General features: G+C 36.1%; 1 protein-coding gene and 1 long non-coding RNA gene across 5 annotated transcripts in view; one reads left to right on the top strand and one right to left on the bottom strand.

Annotated features, from left to right (window-relative positions):
- cntn4 (contactin 4) overlaps positions 1-21,941 on the bottom strand; it is a 445,220-nt gene that overhangs the window by 381,170 nt on the left and 42,109 nt on the right. The gene's annotated exons all lie outside the window — the stretch shown is intronic.
- The window catches only part of LOC141386351 (uncharacterized), a 123,394-nt gene continuing 104,992 nt past the window's right edge, over positions 3,540-21,941 (top strand). For all 3 annotated transcript variants that reach the window (XR_012408188.1, XR_012408187.1, XR_012408186.1), the window contains exon 1: positions 3,540-3,646. This is a non-coding gene — a long non-coding RNA (uncharacterized lncRNA). The remainder of the gene's footprint in view (positions 3,647-21,941) is intronic.

The raw sequence follows: 21,941 nt of genomic DNA, 5'->3' as shown, positions 1-21,941 counted from the left end.
AAAATAATGTTTTTTATTTTTTTATGTTCTTGAAAAGGGTTGAATTTTACAAACTAAACATTTTTTTATTTTTTTCCACTTTGATAACAAAAACGAGAAAACAAATTAAACGAAGGTACACAGATCGACATTAATCAACTAGTGGGGCCCTATCATACACCCAGCGCAGTAAGGTGCAAGACGTGTCAGTCGCAATTTGTTGGAATTATTTGTTGCAACCAAAAGATCATCATTCACCACACGTTCGCTTTCATCTGAGCCATTGTTTGTAACTTTAGGTGGGTTTGCAAATGTGTACTTTTCATTGCGTCTACCTTAAACTTCAGCCATTTGCATTTCTCGCGTAAACAAAAGCTCCCTGTGAGTGTGATCTTAACTAGGTGCAGCTGGAAAGTGCGAGCGCGTTTGCTTCACGTGTGCTCACGTGTATTTAAAAAAAAAATAATAATAATAACTTGCCTGCAGGTCGCAAACCAGAAGCGCCACTCGGCGATGCTTAGCATTGTGCCACGCATTGCCATGCATTTTAGAATTATAAATATAGGTTTCTATCAGGGTACACAGAATGGCGCTTCAAGTCGGTGGCTGTCAGCGGCACCCAGCCACGACTCAGGACTCTGCCGCGCCACAGAACGCCATCTGGATAGTTTCACTTTAAATTACATGCTCTAAGCGGAGCATCCGGTGCCTCAGTCAAAGTTAATTCATTGACTCATAAAGGGAATGGGATATGAGACTCTGATCGTTTTTTTGCACATTATGCTCAAAACACACCCATAACTCATTAAGAGAATAAGCACAACCCTTTAAGACCATGCACCAGGCTGCAGAGCATATTTTAAGCATAGTTCCTTAAAATAACATTCGGACACAGCCTTAATGCTTTTGCACCATGCGTTTTAGACTTTGCTCTTAGATCGTTAATATAGAGCCCCTGGTAATTTTGGCTGTGTGGAATTCACTCCAATTCTTGTTGTTTCTGGAGTGTGTGTAAAGGCTCTGCCCTCTTCTAGAAAGCAGCAGGTCATTTGCATTTAAAGGAACACACACGCAGAATGTGATTTTGCTCACACAAAAAAAGGGAAAACATGACAAGCTATAACAGAATTAACACTTTAGTTTAGGTCATGCTATCAACTTTTGGCTGATTACCTGCCTATTTTAAATAGTTGTACTGTTCATTAGTAGTTAAAAAGTATGATCTTATTCTGCATCCCTAATCCTGGCCCAACTTCTACCTTGCTAAGAATTAATAAACAGATAATTAGCAGTTTTTTAGGCTAGTAGTGTTATTTAATAGTTTGGTTATACAGTGAACTTTGACCTAAACTAAAGTATTACCTTAATTTTCTTTTTATTTATTTAAAGAAAAGTCATTTGAAAAAAAAAAAAAAAAGATTTCTATGGCAGAGATGGTTCTATAAAGAACCTTTTTATCATGCAACAGGTTCTTGACATTGAGCATAGGTTCTGTAGTTAATAAAAATGTTTATCACTCTATAAAATAATTGATCTTCCTTTTAAGTGTACAAAAACCTTTTTGTTTCATCATGGCAACTTTATTGTTCAGAGTGAGTTTAATGAGAATGATAATGCCTAGTGTGTACTTCAAATGGCCATCGAGATCGGTTACATTCATAAAAAATATAAAGCATGACACTGTTAAGGATAATGGAATTACTCTCCATTAACCTCAGATGATAGTGGTCAGTTCCATCACAGTCTGCAACTGTACTTCATGTGCACTTGAGAGTTATTTATCCCAGTAAGATCTTTTATTGATTGATATTCAGTTGTGCTCGCCCTCCTCTGTTGAAGATTCAGCTTCAAGCTGCTCTTTTTCCCTGCCAACGAACTTGAAAAACATGTGCTGATGCTCTTGATGTCCTTGATAGATACATACTGTACAGGTGTCAAATTCTAACTTATCTACTAGCTAGTCTTATTTTTGATGGTCTAAAGTATGGGATTGAGATTGGACAAGCTCATTCTATGTATATATCACTTATACACTCACCGGCCACTTTATTAGGTACACCTTACTTGTACCAGGTTGGACTGCATTTTGCCTTCAGAACTGCCTTAGTCCTTCATGGAATAGATTCAGCAAGATACTGGAAAAATTCAGCAGATATTTTGGTCTATATTGATATGAGCATCATGAAGTTGCTGCAGATTCGTCGGCTGCACATCCATGATGCGAATCTCCCGTTCCATTACATCCCAAAGGTGCTCTATTGGATTGAGTGCTGGTGACTGTGGAGGCCGTTTGAGTGCAGAGAACTCATTGTCATGTTCAAGAAACCAGTCTGAGATTATTTACGCTTTGTGACATGACACGTTATCCTGCTAGTAGTGGCCATCAGAAAATGGGTACACTGTGTTCATAAAGGGATGGACATGGTCAGCAACAATACTCAGGTAGGCTGAATATTTAATCGTTGACACTATGCTCACTTGATACTAATGTACCAAGAAAAATTCCCCATACCGTTACACCACCATCAGCAGACTGAACCATTGATAAAAGGCAGGATGGATCCATGCTTTCATGTTGTTAATGCCAAATTCTGAGTAGAAATTGAGACTCATCAGACCAGGCAACATTTTTTTATCTTCCATTGTTCAATTTTGGTGAGCCTGTATGAATTATAGCCTCAGTTTTCTATTCTTATCTGACAGGAGTGACACCCAGTGTGGTTCTGCTGCTGGCGCAGTTGTACCTAACAAAGTGGCCGGTGAGTGTAGATATGCTGCAAATGTAGAACTATGCATTTTGTTTTGTTATTAACTTTGCACTCTTTTTTTAATTGTATAATATTGTATTGTTTAATTGTATGTTAATTCATATCTGTATTCTGTAGGTTTTTACTGAGGGGTATATATGTAAATTAGCAAATATATTTGCACAATTGAAAAGCAATTTTGAAAACAGAAAAAAGTGTTAGTATTTCTTAATGTAATCAATCAGCTGGGGAAGTATATTGATAAATATAAAATCAATTGTTTTACCCATTCACCACTTGCCCTAAGCCTCTCAAAATCATGTGCAAGTCATCCTTTGGTGGCTTACTTCATTATAATGCAAAGCTACCAACAGCAAACAGACCTATAAACTCATCAATTGAATGTTTTTGAGCAAACTTTCTGAGCCGGTTGTTCTTAAAGTGTATGTAACATTTATCCCTAATAACTGCGCAAAACAACACTTACAAGCCCAGTAAGTTCCCTGTGCTGTCATTTCACATAAAAACAGAGCTCCTCTTGCAGAAGCAAACACATCGTCTGTTCTGCGGGATAACGAAGTCTGCTGGGACTGTGGGTAGGATGGTGTGCTCCGCTGGAGCTTTCAGAGGGTAAGTGGATGGAGCTTAGGGGAGTGTTAGCGATGCAGAGAAGCTTTGGCCTCTAGATGAGCCACTCCACTGGACACCACACACCCAGATCAGTCCACCTGCTGCCAGCATTCTCAATAACAGATAAGAGCCTATCTCTACAAACCAGATACACAAGTCATTTAACATATAAGGTGGTGGACCACAGAAAAAAACGAAGAGAAAAAATAGAGAAGAGTCCGAACTGTCCTCTTCTGACTGCTTCCCCCATCAGTGACATCGCCCTTCTGTGGTAAGGGATGGTGGCCTTGGTGAGTATTGATTTGATGCTTTCCCCCCACCAAAACAAATGGGTTTGTTTACCTGCTGAACTCAAGGTAACATGATTTGATATTAACTATAAGGAGTATGCCAATGGCAAAAAACAAATTAATTTTTTATTTCTGTTTAACTCAAATATTTTCTTTTTTGCACCTGAAGTTGCAAAAAAAGCAAAAAGACAGGCAAGAAATTTGTTAAAACTGTTATAAACCTACTAATTAATTCAATTCAATAAAATGTTAGCCGCTTATAAAAAACAAAGGTGCTAACTTGCTAAATCATGTTACATGCTAACGACATGGTAAATAATTTTATTCATGACATAAACTTGTTAAAACATCCTATTAACTTGCTTTATGCATGTTAACACATAGCAACATCATGTTAACATGATCACATCAACAAGTCACATCAACAACTCAATAGGAGACTAAAAACAGGATTAAAACCCACAAGAACATTCAACAATTCAACATGTTCACAATATAACATGACAGTGATTATACACATGCTAGCAACTTGTATACAAAATAATGCACACTGTTAAAACATGCTAAAACGATTTAACAACTTGACCTGCCAAATCATGCCAACGACTTATTAAAGCATGCTTACAACTTGCTAAATCATGCTAGCGATTTGCTTAACTTGCCAGTGACTTTGCTTACATATTAGCAATGTGGTAATAATCTTTAACTTGTTAAAAAGTAATAGCAAGATGCTAACAATGCGATAAGATGCTAACAATTTACTAATACATAGTATGTACACATTAACACATAAGATAAACATGTAAACAATATGCCAAAACATGCTTCCAACAACTTTTCAAAATGTGATAATTAAAGGCTGATTTATACTTCTGCAACAAGCGCACATGTATGCTACGGCGCAGCCTACGAGTGGATGCATAGTCCTTGCCGTGGCCGTCAGTGACGCTGATGCGCACCTCTCAAAAAATGTAACTACACGTCGCCACGACGCGTAGCGCAAGCTCTGTGATTGGTCCGCTTGGACCGTTGGAGCGCCGTTTACAGGTGTCGAGTCCCGTGAAAAAGCTACAGATGGAAAGTTTTGCTTTGTGTTTACCTTATTATTAAAGTTGTTGCACGTCCGCAGTTTCTGCCTCAGAATGAGCGAGTGAACCACTTGTACATTAAGGAAGCGTTCAGAAAAAACAAAGCACCAGCGAAGAAACTCGACACAGAGGAACATTAACACCACACTGCCAACTAGTGTTTCAGAAGTGTTATTGCAGAGCAACAGAAACAGCGAATGCATCTACGTGCATTGAATGCGCCATGGGTCACACCAATAACTTAATGCAGAAGTATAAATCAGGCTTAAGCTTGTAGTCTATATTCATTTATTGTTCAAGGAACAACCCAAGTCAAGCTAGAAACATTACAAATCAATTTAAGAATGCTAAGAGATTCGCATATTGTAAAAAGGTATCTCTTTACTTTTTATCCGGTTAGCAATTTGTTGTTGAGATGTGCTTAAACACTTGCTACATGCTAAATCATGTCATAAACTTGCTAAGACATGCTAGCAATGTGTAGAAACAAGCTAAAACCATGTTAACAACGTTAGCATATTTAAATAAGTTACACTCTGATGACTTTTACAGCTTTAAAACAAGCTGGCCAAGATTCCTCAAATCAATACCCAAGTTTGTCTATACAAACTTTTTTTCAATCGAGTTTATTGTAGAGTGGTGGGTTGGGGAGAATGAGTGAATGAACGACTGCATAAATTAATGAACAAATAAATAAATAAGATAGAGAGAAGAGTCTGAACAATGCTTTTCTGACTGATTCAACTCATCAACGACATCGCTCTTGTGCAATAAGGGACGGTGGCATTGGTGAGTATTGATTAGAAGTTTATTCACCAAAACAAAGGCTGCCTTTACCTGCTAGACCTAAAGGAGCATGCTTTCAAACTAATTACAAGGGAAAAGCCAATAGCAGAAAATAAATACGCCTACTATAGTTCTATCCAGCTCAAATATTTTCTCTTTCCTGAGTGAAAACACACGAACAAGCCACAACATCTAGAGGAGTCTAATCGTCTCAGTGAGATCTTGACGACCATGATATGTGCATTCATATCACACTTTTTTCCCTCTCTCTTTATGGTGGACTGCAGGGACTTGATTTAAAGATCCATCTGTTCTTAAAGGAAGGAAAGCTGAAAAATAACATCAGTGACAAGTTCACCAATTAAAGAGCAGATGGCAGACTGTGGCAGCTGCTACCTGAGCTGGGTGAATAGCATATGCTGGTGGACAGAGTTTACAATTAAATTCACTCTAATGTTCACTCTAAAAGTTTTCTGGGCATTATTAGGAATGATATCTCTATTTAATATTTATTTATTTATTTATTTATTTATTTATTTATTTATTTATTTATTTTGATATTAATTAATTAATTAATTCATTCATTCATTCATTCATTCATTTATTTATTGTATTTATTTATTTAAGCTAACGATGATATTATTTTGCATTGGAAAATAATGTTTCAAAAGTATTTATTGAATTTTACTTAAGGTTTAAATTATTATACCTAATTCTAAAATGATTATGCATATATAACACTTTTATACAGTAATACTGGTATAATCTTGCCATTATTTATACTGTATTCTATTATTATTTATAAAATCCATTAAATGTTTCTCCAGGAATCTTTGATTACTTTAAAAAAATCTTATGTTATCATTATTTAACATAATTAATGCAAAAAATTCAGGTTATGATTTTTAAAAACATAGTAAAATAGGTAAAAAACATCTTTGTTTACTTCCAATTAAATAAATGCAGCCTTGTGAAGCATTTAAAGCAAACAGACAAATATGTGCAATAAGCAAGTGTTGTGTGGCTGTCCGATAGGTGCACTGTGTTTATGGAGCAGCATGTCGCTGCTGGGTAATGGAGCGTGATGAGCACTTTGTGTCAAGCTCAGCTGTCCCAAAAGATAAGACCAAGCCACCACTAACACTCAGTGTCACATTTCCACCTTTGCATCTAGACGGAAGTTCAAACTGCTCCACAGTACAGTGCAGCATATCTAATGCATTATCATGAAACTCCACTTCGACTTTAAAACTGGTAGGTCTAATGCAGTCACAGGCTAACATTTGTAAAAGGCAAATAATGCAATCAATCAATCAATCAATCAATCAATCAATCAATCAATCAATCAATCAATCTACATTAATACAAAATATTAGCACAGTTTAGATCCTACAAAAATTTACACCACTTTTACCCTGATGTGAGTACCAAATGCACGAATTCAAATGATTTCTGAAGAATCACAAGACACTGAAATAAATACAACATAGGCTCAGTCTGATACGTAGCCCTATATACATTTCTGGAGATTGCAAATTATGTAGCCATTATTTACAGTTAAAGTCAGAATTATTAGCCCCAATTCGATTTTTTTTCTTTTTTTAATATATCCCAAATTATATTTAACAGGGTAAGGAAATGTTCACATTATGTCTGATATTTTTTCTTATTTGTTTTATTTTGGCTAGAATAAAAGTAGTTTTTAATTTTTTAAACACCCTTTCAAGGACAATATTATTAGCCCCTTTAAAGGACACATAGTTTACCCCTTTTTATGATCTAATATTAATATTACGTTTTTTCTGAGTGTGCCAGTTTAGGTTCAGTTCAACACACAGTTCAGATGTTTTTATTACAATGTGTTCAAAAGTGCTATGTTATGGCCGTGTACACAGCTCGCTGTTTTAGGGGCGTGTTGCTTCACATGAAAATTAGTTTCGGCTTCCAGCCCAAAGTAACAAGGGGCGGAGCCAAGAGCTCCCACGCTCTGTGTTTGCAACATACAGGCAGACAAAGAGAAGCTATAGGATAAGCATTCAGCCGTACATGTACAACTCGGACACAGACCAAGCAGAGAGTACAAAATCATTAGTGTCTCTGTATATTTTTACAGCCAACTTTGTGCTAGTTTCAAGTGCTGAGCTTGTACGCTGAGACTAATAACCACGCACACTGAATTACCTTTGACTGAGGCACACCAGACACTCTCAGTGACACGGCAGAATTTGTTTAAAAAAATCTTCTCTCTGTTTTACAGAAATTGGGCAGATAAAATAAACAGAGGGCTAACAATTCAGGGGAGCTGATAATTCTCACTTCAACTGCGTATTACGTATTTTATCTTTTAAATAAATGCTACGGGGCGAAATGACACAATTCTTTTTCGCACTTACGGCCTGACCATTTACCACCGTATGTACGGATTTCCCGTGGTTAAAAGTTTGTTCAGTAGCTCGCCCCGTATGTCAACGGACTTGAGACACAGAGAGGAGATGACCACGACGACGGGGTTTGAGTCTGACAAAGCACAGTTCCAGAAAGCGGGTAAGACAAAAAAAAAAGGCAAAAAAATGGAATAATCAAGTAAATAACAGGTTGAGAATGTGGTCAATCTGAAAACGTGGCAAAAATCAGGTAAAGGCTTTTCCTTTTCTGGATTGCTTTTTATGACTGTCAGTTGAGTTTGGATAAGTGGCTGTGCTTTTGAAAACACAGTTGGGTTTAAGAAGGGAGGAGGGTGGGACAATTGATTGGTCAGTCAGTTACTCAGTCAGTCAATCAGTCAGTCAGTCAACAGTGGCCTCTGGTGGATTTACGTTAGAACAGCAAAAAAAAAAAAAAAAAAAAAAACATAGCTTCTGGGACATATTTGGTGCTCTCCAGAAATGTATATAGCGATACATTTTTAAAATGAGCCTGGGTTAAAAATAAATGCAGCTTTCGTGAACATAAGTGGCTTAAAATGTAAAATATAAAACAAATATTAAACTTTTTTAAATGTACAATTATATTCACTTAACTATTTGATGAACAGTTTCATTTTATTACAATATTACAATTATTATTTGGTATTATTATTATATTGTATTTTTTGTTTACTTTGAGAGTTGCAATGAATTGCCATGCCAAAATACTAAAAATATTTAATATATTTGTAAAATATATGTGCCATAATTGTAAGAATAAATAATTGTTATATATTATAATGCACATGGTGCAAAAACATATAAATAGCATATAACATATACTGTACACATAGTCGGCAAATAGCATTATCACTTTGCAAAAAAACATTACAGGCATATACACATAGAGTACTGTTGTTTAACATTGTTACGGCATGTTGGTTGCCAAATACTTGCACATACGTATATGCCTATAGGTTGAACAGAAAATGGCATATTATCATGAAAACATAATGTCACCATTTTTACTAAATAGCACTTTTTTTTATTTTCCATTAAGATAGTTTTCATAAAGTTCCACTTTGAAGTTTCCACTTTTTTACATCATTTTCTATTCTCCCATAACACTGCTGGCATATAAATAAATTACCAAAGTGCATTTTTTTTAATTTTTTTTTTAAGGAAATTTGTTGGTTTTGTAAAATACTCTAAACAGAAAGAAGGTGAATCTATTTTTGTTCTGTTTTTTTTTTTTTTTTTTTTGAAGATTTATTTACTAGATCCAAGAATAATTTATATCTGAGTGTGGGTCACTTTGTGTCAAAAAGACAAACAGCAAGGATTGTATTTCAGCCGTTCTGTGGAGTCAGAGTTATTTGGTGATCGCAGACCTTTGTGGAAATTACATCTGCTCATGTAAGGTCTGAGCGTGAAGGACTAGCACTCCAGGACACACAGAAATTTCCTGTTGCAGCTCAAAGAAAAAGAAATATGATCTGATTCCAGTGGAGCCCGAAACAAAGGGCAGAAAGTGAGAAAAGCAGAGCCATTGGAAGGTGACACTTCGATTTATAAGATGTCCTTCTTATAACGTATACATTTTGTCTCTCAAAACAGGCATGCTAACATTATATTTACTTCCAAAAAAAGCTAGGAAAGACTTTAGTTCAGACTGAAAGAATAAAAAGCAAGCATTTTGCAAACCAAAGCAAGAAAAAAAGTCTTTAATATTATTACTATTTTTTGTGGCAACCATCCCGAGCAGCAATTAGCAAAACTTACCTCTTACACTTTAAAGCAGCGATTCATCAGACTTCTGCACATTAAGCTAAGTGAATATTTCTTTAGCCTCCATATGGTAGAGTTAATGAAACATCCCTAGCTGTTCTCTTAGCCTTGACACTGGAACATTAAAACTAAATTCACAAAAAGTCCTAAATTATATAGAAATAAATGTGTAGTTGAAAATGTGATAATCAAAATAATTCATTAACACAAACCTAAAAACATTAAAAGAACTGGTATAGAGATTATTAGATGTTAGTATCAGTATTATTTGTTTTTAGGATATCTATGTGTTAGTGTGCTAAAAAAAGAGACACAATTGACATTTAAAAGATACAAAACTAATATAAACATGTAAAGCTTGTAGTTTGTCACTTCCACACAAATTGATTTATTTATGTCACCTCATACTACAATTTCTCATAACTTCACTTTATCAGCAGAATATATATATATATATATATATATATATATATATATATATATATATATATATATATAGAGAGAGAGAGAGAGAGAGAGAGAGAGAGAGAGAGAGAGAGAGAGAGAGTACATATTGATACAATACGCTTTATGTTTAATACAAAATATGAATTTATATTAGGATACTGACTGGATTATATTATTAACAGTGCCTCACAGAAGGAGGTGGAACCATTGATCTATTTTGTTATTAATTGATAAATACAATTGCCTGATTGGTGGAAATGTCTGCAGAGCATCATGGGTTTTGTAGTGTTTTTTTTGCAACCCACCAGAGGCTAGCAGTCTGACTGACTAAATGATTGACTAACCCACCCTCCTCAAACCCAACCGATAATGTTTTCAAAAGCACTGATTGACCCGTCCATCCACTCTTGCTGACACTGGACAACAGTTGATCAAACTGGGCTTGGCTCAGTCGGAAGCACCGCTGAAAGCTTTCATCAACAAGGTTAAATGTTTGGAGGAGTTTATGAACTCCACTGAGCTAGGTGGACCTCTGAAAGGATCTTGTGGACTCAGAAACGGCTCCAAACGAATCTACGCTGTTTTTCAGCCTTCATAAAACATATAAACACAGTTACTTTCTCAATATAATCCATGTTAGCCATTTAGCAATGAAGCTAGAGTCACCGGGCAGACAGAAGAACTGCCCATGACAGGAATCCCCATCTATTGTGAAGTGAATCTGATGCACGTATGAAGCGGATTTGAACTCGTAAATGAAGCAAGTAAACTTAAAATGTTTAAACATCTGTTTATGAACAAATATCGTGATTTATCTGCACATGCCGCTTCTGGTGTGAACACAGCATTACGCCCCATTTACACAGCCTCAACGGTTTCTATTCACTTTGAATGGGTGACGTTGAGCGTTGCCGAACTGCATTGTGGATCCGTCGGCACCTCTTCAGTGGCATTGCTCGCTGGAAAAGTTGGGACTTGCTCAACTTTTTAAGCACCGATGGAATCGTCAGCCAATCAGATTGCTGTATGCATATACACCAGCTCAGACAGTAGCCGATTGCGGACTAATTTCATTGGCTGATGCTGCTATGACGATCGTGTCAGCCTCAACTTCAGACATGCCCTTTGTCAAGCGTTGACGCTGAAACCCCATGTGAATGGGGCGTTACCCACTTTCTGGAACCATACTTCGCCAGACTTGAACCCTGTCGTTGCGGTCAACTCCTATCTGCATTTCAAGTCCGCCGACCTATGCGGCAAGCCACTGAACAAACTATTTACAGTGGGAAAGCTGCCATACAGAGTTAAGTGGCCAGCTGGTAAGAGCGAGAAGAAAAAGCGCCATACCATCCATAGCGTTTGTTTTACAGACAAATGCAACCATACACACTTCTGGCTACACAACTCTCAATCTCCAGAAATGTATGTAGGGCTACATTTTGAGTATAAGCCTATGTTGTATTTAAATTTTTAAACAATAGTGTTTCAAAATTCAGTTATGGGCATATGGGATCAACAAACACATGTACAACTGATTTACAGCATGAGATCTTACATCAGTTATTGTTGGAAATTTGTTTCATTATACTTATTGAACCAATTGTTTATACAGACATGCAATTGCAAATATAAGGATGGTAAAGAGCATACAGTGTGCAAACTCTGGATTAAGACAACCATGAATTATTTTAGCCAAGTCTTAGAATGACCTATTTCACTTGTAAAAAGCCATAAAATGTACAGTATAAGCCAGAGAAGCATCTGGAAGCTGCAGTATAGAAAAATACTCTCTTTTCAAGCTACTGTATGTGTCTTGCATAAATCATTTGGAGACAAATAATGTGCCCTCTAGCATATAAAACAGAATGCAAATGTTCAATTCTTTTCTCCTGGGCTTTGAAAAAGTTGTTTCATGGTTCTCCTCTCATATATTACTGTTTGCAGAAGATTAAGTTAAAGGGAAGGTAGAATAAAGATGTTGTTTGGTTACATGTTTTAACAAGGATGTTCAAACTCTCAGTGTCTACAATGGTTACAGACGTTTGAAGCTCTGTGAAATGAGAAAAGCAGCTGATTTACTGGCAGAATGTATGCATGGGCTTCTTTACTGGATCTGAACTAAAGCTACACTCTCTAAATGGGAAAATAATGAATTATGACATTTACCAGATGTGCTCTTTTGCCTTTTAAGATTTCATTTATAGCCCAGAGCACAAATGAAGGCTTACAGGACAAAATAACATCAAATTGCATTATTTGTCAATTATACGACAATAACTGAGCATTGCTCATGATGTACTATGAAGTAACAACAGAGATCGCTCTTTTGTTAAGGCATTTTATTTTGCCCTGGAGCAGATGAAATGCGGTATGCTGGAGAATAATGATTGGCTGAAAACAGAATAAAAACAATGTGCACAAATGCACCAAATCAACTAACCAATCAGAGACAGGCAACATGAGAGAAAAACTAAACCTCACTACTTAAATGAAAACAAACCCCAATAATCAATCAATCAATCAATCAATCAATCAATCCATCCATCCATCCATCCATCCATCCATCCATCCATCCATCCAGCTCTCTGTCTAAAATAATATTCAGTGTAATTATAAGATAAACACATTAGAATGCTGTATGTATCACTTTATAATTATACATTAAGAATACCTTTATATTGCATTCATAATGCATCAATTATCACTTATTTAACACATCATTTATTTAACAAAAGTGACTTTAGTTGAATGCCATTAGCTACATGTTTCGATTACCTATAATTACCCTAATACTAACAGTAACCTTGAATTTATAATTACAGAATGAACTGACCCACTAAGCAGAACACAAACCTCCTAAAATGGCCAAGATATGTTTGAGGGAAAAAGTTTGACCATCCGCCCCTAACGGAAGCTAAGCAAACTTAATTATCTCTTACTTGATTGACAATTCTGTCCAAACTGTGCCTCAGAAAGTATGCACATCGTCCAAGCTAATAACAGTCCTTTCAGTAACTGCAGGAGACGCATTGAGCGCATTTGTCAGAAATCCGACTGCTCATTGCACAGAGACAGCAAGGTGAAAAGTCTGGGTCTTAATTACAGGGCAATAGCATACCTCTACAGAGCACAGTCGACTCGATCAAGTTGGACTGAGTGGGAGAATGCCTGCGAGATTAGCCGTAGGCGACAAGGTCCTATAGGAAGAGAGAGAGAGCAAGAGAGAGAGAGAGAGAGAGAGAGAGAGAGAGAGAGAGATCAGCGAGGTGTAAGATAGGTGACTGATGGAAGGATGGAGGTTGAGTGTCAAAATCTCCAAGGGGTTCAATGCCGATGATGCTAACATTGGCCTGTCTACCACTCAATGAGCCAACAGCTGTCAAGAGACTGTAATCAGAGACAGACAGACAGAACGAAAGAGAGACAGACTTGAGTTTTCAGATATTGTTGAAAACAGAAAGAGATTGGGGTGTTGTGGAGAGGGGCAGACCGTGCTCACATGCCCAAATCATGTGGACAGTAACGGTTTTTGGCCCACAATGACATCGTCCAGATCAATTTAAGGTGGTATAAATACCTGACACATGACAGGTCTATAAATGATTTAGACCAAAAGTGAAGAATACAGTTAACTTTGGGTCTTTTTGCAACTCTTCGAGGTGGAGTTGAGAGGAGAAGGACTGGAAATGTATTGGAAAAGGTGAAAAGAGAACAAAAAACTGTTAAGTGTGCACTGAATGAAAGAACAAAAACTTTAAGCAAAAAAGTGAAACGCTGCAATAGTTTTTTGTAGGCTACCTGACAAAAGTCTTGCCATCAATCCCAGTTGTAAGAGCAACAAATATTAACTTGACTTTTAGTTGATCATTTGGAAAAGTGGGAGAATTTAGAATTTTTAGATGAATCATCTTTTGGACTGCATCCCAATCATCACAAATACTGCAGAAGACCTATTTCATTCTGAAATTGTAGCTCTACCAGAGATCAAGATTATGTAGTCAGAATGTACGTATGGCTGCATTTCATTTTTAAAACAGGTGCTACAGGGCGGTATGGCGCCATTCCTTTTCATGCTTACCAGCTATCTACTTACCTCCATATGGAAGGCTTTCTTATTGTTACCAGTTTTACCAGTTAGCTTGCCATGTGTCGGTGGACTTGAGACGCAGAGAGGAGTTGACCACAACAATGGGGCTTGAGTCCGGCGAAGAAAAGTTCCAGAAAGCAGGTAAGACAAAAACAAGCCAAAATGGAATAAACAAGTAAATAACAAAGTGAGAATGTGGTAAAATCTGAAAAAGTGGTAAAAAGCAGGAGAGAGCTTTTCTTTTTCTGGAATGCCATTTAAAGCTGTCGGTTGGGTTTAGGGAAGTGGGTAAGCGGGTCAATCCGTGCCTTTGAAAACACTATTGGTTGGGTTTAGGGAAGGAGGAGGTTGGGTCAATTGATCTGTCAGTTATTGAGTCAGTCAGTCAACAGCGACCTATGGTGGATTTATGTGAGAAGAGCAGGGGCAAATGGCACACACAAGAGATATTTGAGAACTTAAAAAGGATAAACAGTGGGTTCTGGGACCTCCTGGGGCGCATTTGGCCCTCTACATGAATGTTTATAGGGGTACATTTTCAGAATGAGCTTGGGTTGGAAAGTTCTGACATATTTTAATCACCTGTATGTCATTATCAAACTTGTTTCACAGCATGTATGTATGACTTTCTTCTCCAACAAACAAAGATATTCAAGACATTCAGAAGAATTCTCAAACTTTTCCAATCAATTCAGCAAAACCCAATGTAGCCCAAACAACACAGGACCATAAAAACTGAGAAAATCAAATTGAATTGATATATACACTATCTTGCATAGTCTGTTCTTTGAAAATACAATCTCAAATTGTTCAGAAAAGGTGTTTTCCTTATCAGATGGTCACATTTATACTGTAAAAATCAGCTATACATAAAGAAATCAAAATATAATAAGAGCAACCCCTAAGAAACACCAGAGCACACTTAGAACTCAACAAAAACAAAATACAACAATAAAAAACACTTTAAAAACACCTTAGCAACAGCATTACAACACCCCTACATATAGAAAGAAACCTCTGGGCAGACAATAAAGTATTGTGATAAAATATAAAGTGCAATTTGCCGCTGTTCTTATTATTGGCTTCTTTCCAAAAGCATAATCACTATAGGAAATTATGGAAAGAAAGGGATTATGGGATCTGCACCACCAGGCGGTTCATTTCTCTGGCCAAATACACAATTCCATAAGAATGTTCATGTTATATTCATATAAAACACAGTGCGCTGTACTCCGTTTTATTAAAAGAGAAGCACTAGTATTAGCTTCCACCTGCCTGAATGAGCTGTTCTAGCTACTGCTAAACTCAATGGAGCCAACAGAATCAGAAATCATGTTGATTAGGTGCAGTTGTGTCCATTATCACCTTTAGCCACTGGCTCCATCCACTGCAGTGGTATAACAAGTGCAACTGGGATCTTATCACACTCTGTCTTGCAGGTATTTTAATGTATTTTTCCACACATTCTAGTGTAAACCTCCATGAACACAACTAGTGCGTGACAAAACCTATCAGCCAATAAAAATCAATTTTGCAGTATCTGCAGTATTTTTAATAGGACTTCATTAATCATATTTATGTTTTTAAGGCTTTTTGCATCAAAAAAAAAAAAAAAAAGTACATTAAATGTGCATCGAAACATTTTCCGGAACAAGTATTTCAACAAAATATTTATATTAAAATAAATATTTCATTAATTAGTTATAAAATAACTTGGATTTGAGCTGCTTACACAGCGAGGTAATGCAACAAAAATCGCTTTAGAAATAGATGTAGTTAATGTTATTTATTAACATGAACAAACAATGAACAATACATTTATTACATTATTAATTCATGAAATATAAATTTACTAGCCATTTTATTAGGTACACCTTACTAGTACTGGGCTGGACCCCATTTTGCCTTCAGAATTGGCTTCCTTAATCCTTCGAGGCACAGATTCAACAAGAAACTGGAAATATTCCTTAGAGATTTTGGTCCATATTGACATCACGCAGTTCCTGCAGATTTGTCTGCTGCACATCCATGATGTGAATCTCCCATTCCACCACATCCCAAAGGTGCTCTGTTGGATTGGACTGTGGAGGCCATTTGAGTACAGTGAACTCATTGCCATGTTCAAGAAACCAGTCTGAGATGATTCACACTTCATGACATTGTGCATTATCCTGTTGGAAGTAGCCATCAGAAGATGCGTACACATGGTCATGGATTGACATGGTCAGCAACAACACTCAGGTAGGCTTTGGCATTGACAAAATGTTTAATTGGTACTAAAGGGCCCAAAGTGGACCAATAAAATTTGGCTCACACCATTACACCACCAGCAGCAACCTGAACTGTTGATACAAGGCTATATAGATCCATGCTTTCATGTTGTTGACGCCGAATTGTGACCCTACCATTCAAATGTTGCAGCAGAAATTGCCCCATTCTAATGTTCGGTTTGAGCTGCAGCAGATCGTCTTGAACATGGCTGCATCTGAAACCACATACAACTCAGCAGGTACTGCTTTTGAATTTAAATGTACTACTTGGCCATTAGAAAAGTTAGTTCTATACAGTATGAATATGAGAATTATGAATGAAATTTGGACATACTACATCTGCCATTTTGTCATGGTCACATGACCTACCTGCGTCAGTTGCATCGCTTTACTCCTATTTATGAATTCTCTTGCGGGGCATCATGGGATAGCGAAGCGTGCATGGGACGCTCACTTCAGTATCTTGCCGGAAGTATTAAATCATCCGGGTACTTCTCGCATACTAATTTTCCATTTAAGACATACTATTTAGCTTGCATACTAATTGTAGTGTACTATATAGTATGGAAGTATACGCATCCCATGTCTGCATGCCTAAATGCATTGATTTGCTGCCCCATGATTGGCTGATTGGAAATTTGTGTTAATGAGCTGTTGGACAGTTGGACCTAATGAAGCGGTGGGTGAATGTAGTTGTCATAGCCCATGTGAACTCATGAAGCTTTAATTAGTGTTAATACACAATAATTTTAATTTTAATAATGCATTAGTAAATTAGCAAAACTGTACAAGTATTGTTTGTTATTTGTTTATGGTAACATTAACTAATAAAACCTCACTATAAAGTGTGGCCAACAATCAGTCAATTGATCAATCAACATTAATACAATTGATTTTTAAAAGAATAGTGGAAGCATATTACATGCATTAAAATGTACTTGCTAGACCATTTATTATCTTCAACTTGCTTAGACTGGCCTTCTTTATGTAAAAAATATAATAAATAAATAAATAAATAAATAAATAAATAAATAAATAAAATATGTGTCTATCAAAGTGTTTATTTTTATTTTTATAAAAATACGCAAACAATTATTATTAAAAACCAGCATGTACAGTTTTCTTATAAAATACAATAAAACCACTTTTCATTTCTTAACAAGAATGAAATAAGTGAGAAAAAAAGTAAAGGAGAAGAGAAATAAAAGAAAAAACAGAGGAGAGGGTACATTATTATCGAATTACATACAAATATGTTTTGCACATTTTAGTTGTTAAAAAGAGTTAGTAATGCACTTTTTTTTTTTTTTTTTTTTTACAGGAAATGCATATATACAAACATTTTATGTAAAAATGTTAAAGGAGGAGCATATATTAATTGTTTTAATTACTTTTCTATTTTGAGACTTGGAAATCACTTTTATATTCATTTGAATCTCTTTTTCTAACACCATGAAGAGAGGTTTGCTTTAAGAAAACTTGGATTTATGTATGTGAAATTTACATAATAATAAAATAAAATTTATAATAAAACCAGCATCTTTTAAAGAGCGATCCTATAACATAAAAACCCAAAATAACATGTTTATAGGATAAGGAAAAGGTTTTTAAGATATTATGAGCAATAAAAGCTTTAACACTGATCCAAAATAGTCGAGTATATTGGCAAGACCAAAATAAATTTGAAATAGTTTCATTAAAGCTTTCACAAAAACAGCATTCTAACTCAATATCAATCAAAGTGTTTATTAAATGCTTCGCAAAATGCACCAACAGCATGGTATTTTGCATCTAAAATATAATGCATGTTGTCAAAATCCTTCCTTATAACATTAAATGCAGCATTCTCTGACAATGTTAATCAATGTTTATGTTCCATTTACTAGCCTTTTTCTATCAGTGTATTAAACTTATAAATATAGTGGCATATCATTTGCTCTACCACTTTTGCATTATTTATTATACCTTCGAGAATATATTCTGCTCTGAACACACTGTAGCTGTTTCTGTTGCCTGTGCCTTTAATGCTAGTTCTCCCCACCCACCAGTCCCATGGGCTTGTCAGAGTGCGCCTCAATCTCCATCTCAGCACAGTGACAGATCTGAAGGCAGCAGATCTCATGTAACATTTGTGAGAAATACTACAGTAAGAACTTGTGCTGTATTTGTTATGGAGTTAATTCAAGCCTTTTGATGAATAATCTTGGGTGCTTTGCGCACGTCCTGTCTTGTTGATATACTTATACATGTTACTATAGAGACATGTTATTACACGGCTGTCAATCAATTTTGTGGCCGGGGAAACCACACTCCTACATCACGTTGCTGTGGGACTCAAAATGGGAGGGATTTGGATCCTATTTTAACGTCAGAAAATTTAAAAAAAGAGACTTATTGTCTTCATACCACCCCAATATGACTGTGGACGCACTGCACCTACATACAGTTCTGTTTAAACAGCTTACAAATTATGATTTTTGTCATAGGTGCCCTTTAAGTGGGTAAAGGTTTAAATCACTTTACTTTAAAGCACTTACACCATAGTATTTTATTCTGTTATGGATCTACTAGCGCGTCATCTTAAAGGGCTAGTTCACCCAAAAATGTATATTACCATTTACTCTCTCTTGTCGTTTTTAAACCATTATATGTTTCTATCTTGTGCTGAACACAAAAGAAGATGGCACCCATTGATTTCCATAATAGGAACAAAATTCAATGAAAGTCAATAGGTGCAAGAAAACAGCACTCTTCAAAATAACTTCTGTGTTCAACACAAGAAACTCATAACAAAGCCACATGAGGGAGAATAAATACATGAACTATCCCTTTAATATGTTTTCTGTGCTGCTTTTTTACATTATATACACATTCTATGCTACAGTAAACTCTTGCGCCGTCTATTATAACCAAATCACGAGCATGCATTTATGTACTTTATATTTGCACTGAATTTCCTCTATGCAATCAATAAAGTACAGCAATACATCTTCCTGTCTATCTAGGTAGAGCACTTGGAAAGTGCTTAAGCAAGCAGGAACCGAGCTCAAAGATCAGTTCTTATGCAAAGTGTGAAACTGGCATATGGTTCAGCTATCACACTCAGCTTGTCTGACTCAGAAACAGTGATGTGATGCCTCGCAAATTGCTCTCGGTGTCTCTTTTACCCTGAAATATCCGAATCACTCCATCTCCACCTCTGGAAGTTTGGAACAACCACTCCTTTCCCCTTTAGTACAAAATAATGAGGACATTCAAATGTGACTTATCACGTTATTATGGACAAGAGTAAGCTTTTTGCCTTCCTCACCGTCTCTTAATCAGGTCTCGAGGGGAGCTGCTCAATTGTGTGAGCATTAGCACTCTACTATGACATTTAGTTATTATGCTGAGTTCAACTGAGCAAGAACTACAGTGGTACTTTCAGATTTTTCCTCTTTTGCCCAAGCCTCGTCTGGCAAATTAGGGGCTGGCTATGAGGTAAAAAAAATAAAATAAAATTCTGGCTACAATATGTTTCAAGTATATGCTAAAGATATTTTGAAACTGTAAGTCCAACCCAGACTCATTCTGAAAACGTACCACTATATATAAATTCCTGGAGAGCACCAAGAGCAGTTTTTGTTTTCACAAATCCACAAGAGGCCGCTGTGTATGCTTTTTAAGATATTAAATTTCCCTTGCGAGTGCCATTTGCATCTGCTGTTCTTGTGTAAATCCACCAGAGTCTGCTGTCAACTGACTAACTGACCGACCAACCTACTGACCCACCCTCATCCTTCCTTATCCGCTTGTTAATTGATGACGTGTTTGTGACGTATGTAATACTGTTTCCGGGTCCAAGCCGCCATTCACTTGAGTGGAGAAATCATTCGTTTATGATCACTTTTTATTCCTATCACACATTAAAGTTAATTTTAAATAAAGTCTTAGTGTACACAACAATCTCTGGGCTTGCTGCATAACAAATACCAAAATTTTAACAATTTTTAAAACAATGAATCACTTTCTGGCCATCGGATATTAGAGATGGACATATATATTGCGATCGTGACTTTCGAAAGCATTAAATCGCTTTGTAAACATTTATTATTACCATTTCATGAATCTCCCCATTCAGTTGAATAGAGCGCTTGGACCCGGAAGCCGCTCCGCGTGACGTCACACTTAACAAGCGGATACTCAACCAATAGTGTTTTCAAAATTGACCAGTCCACTCACTTCCCTAAACTCAACCGAGATTTTAAAAAGCAATTCAGAAAAAGAAAAGTCCTGACCTCATTTTTACCACGTTTTCAGATTTTACCACATCTCACTCTGTTATTTACTTGTTTACTTTATTTTTTGGCTTTTGTTTTTGTCTTACCCTCTTTCTGGAACTGTTCTTTGCTGGACTCAAATCCCATCAAACCCCGCCATTGACTCTTTGCATCTCAAGCTTGCTGACGTACATGCTAAGCTACCGTACAAACTTGTAACAGCGGGAAAGCCTTCCATGCACTGTAAAAAATAAAACGTTGATTTAACTTTAAATTGTAAGGCAACCGGCTGCAAAGAATTGTTGAGTTTTTTAAGCTTCAGTGGTTGAAGTTGTGCCAATTATTTATTTATTTATTTATTTATTTATTTATTTATTTATTTTTTAAGTTAACTAAAAAGGTCGGTTAAGTCAAGTATACCTTACGGAACAATTTGGTATAATTTTATTTTTATGTTTGTATTGTTTGGGTTTTTACCAAAATCTTGTTCAATTCGACAGCTCCTTTAGATATACAGTATTACTCCCAGAAAAAAAAAAAAAAAAACATGACACATTCGATACTTATTTTCTTATTATTGAATGAATTAATGAATGAATGAAGTTTCAAAGCCAAGGCTCCAAATGCCATCTGAAATATTATTTTAAAATGAGCATTTTTCTTCAGGCTCCAGTGTGTAGGTTCAGTAATTTCACCTTTATGGCAATTAATAGGTTCTTATAATAACCTTCTAATTGTTTATGTTAAATGAAATAACAACATAAACATAGGAGGCAGAGACAAACGCACATTTTTAAAAGAAAATTTAAAACATCACTTTTAATAGTGATAGATAGATAGACAGACAGACAGACAGACAGACAGACAGACAGATAAACAAACAAATAAATAAATAAATGGTTTATAATTATTATGGGTGGCCCACATTCTTGTGGTACTCATGGCATTTGCAGAGTTTATTGAGTCTTTTGTCACAGGAAGAGCTGATGGGGGACGTAATGTGTATTATTATCCACTTGTGTTGTTTTAAGTGGTTGGTGTCTGTCCTCTCTGGAAGGGGAGCTGATGTCTGAGTTATTGACAAAGCTACAACACAAAAAGAAGCAGAGATTCAATTACCCTTTTATTGAAAGAGTATATGACTGGCTGCAGTATCACGTCAATC

Source organism: Danio rerio, chromosome 6 (genome assembly GCF_049306965.1).
Source record: "Danio rerio strain Tuebingen ecotype United States chromosome 6, GRCz12tu, whole genome shotgun sequence".
In the NCBI taxonomy this organism is placed as follows: domain Eukaryota; kingdom Metazoa; phylum Chordata; class Actinopteri; order Cypriniformes; family Danionidae; genus Danio; species Danio rerio.
Note: the sequence above shows the minus strand (reverse complement) of the source record. Positions and strands in the feature narration are given on the sequence as shown.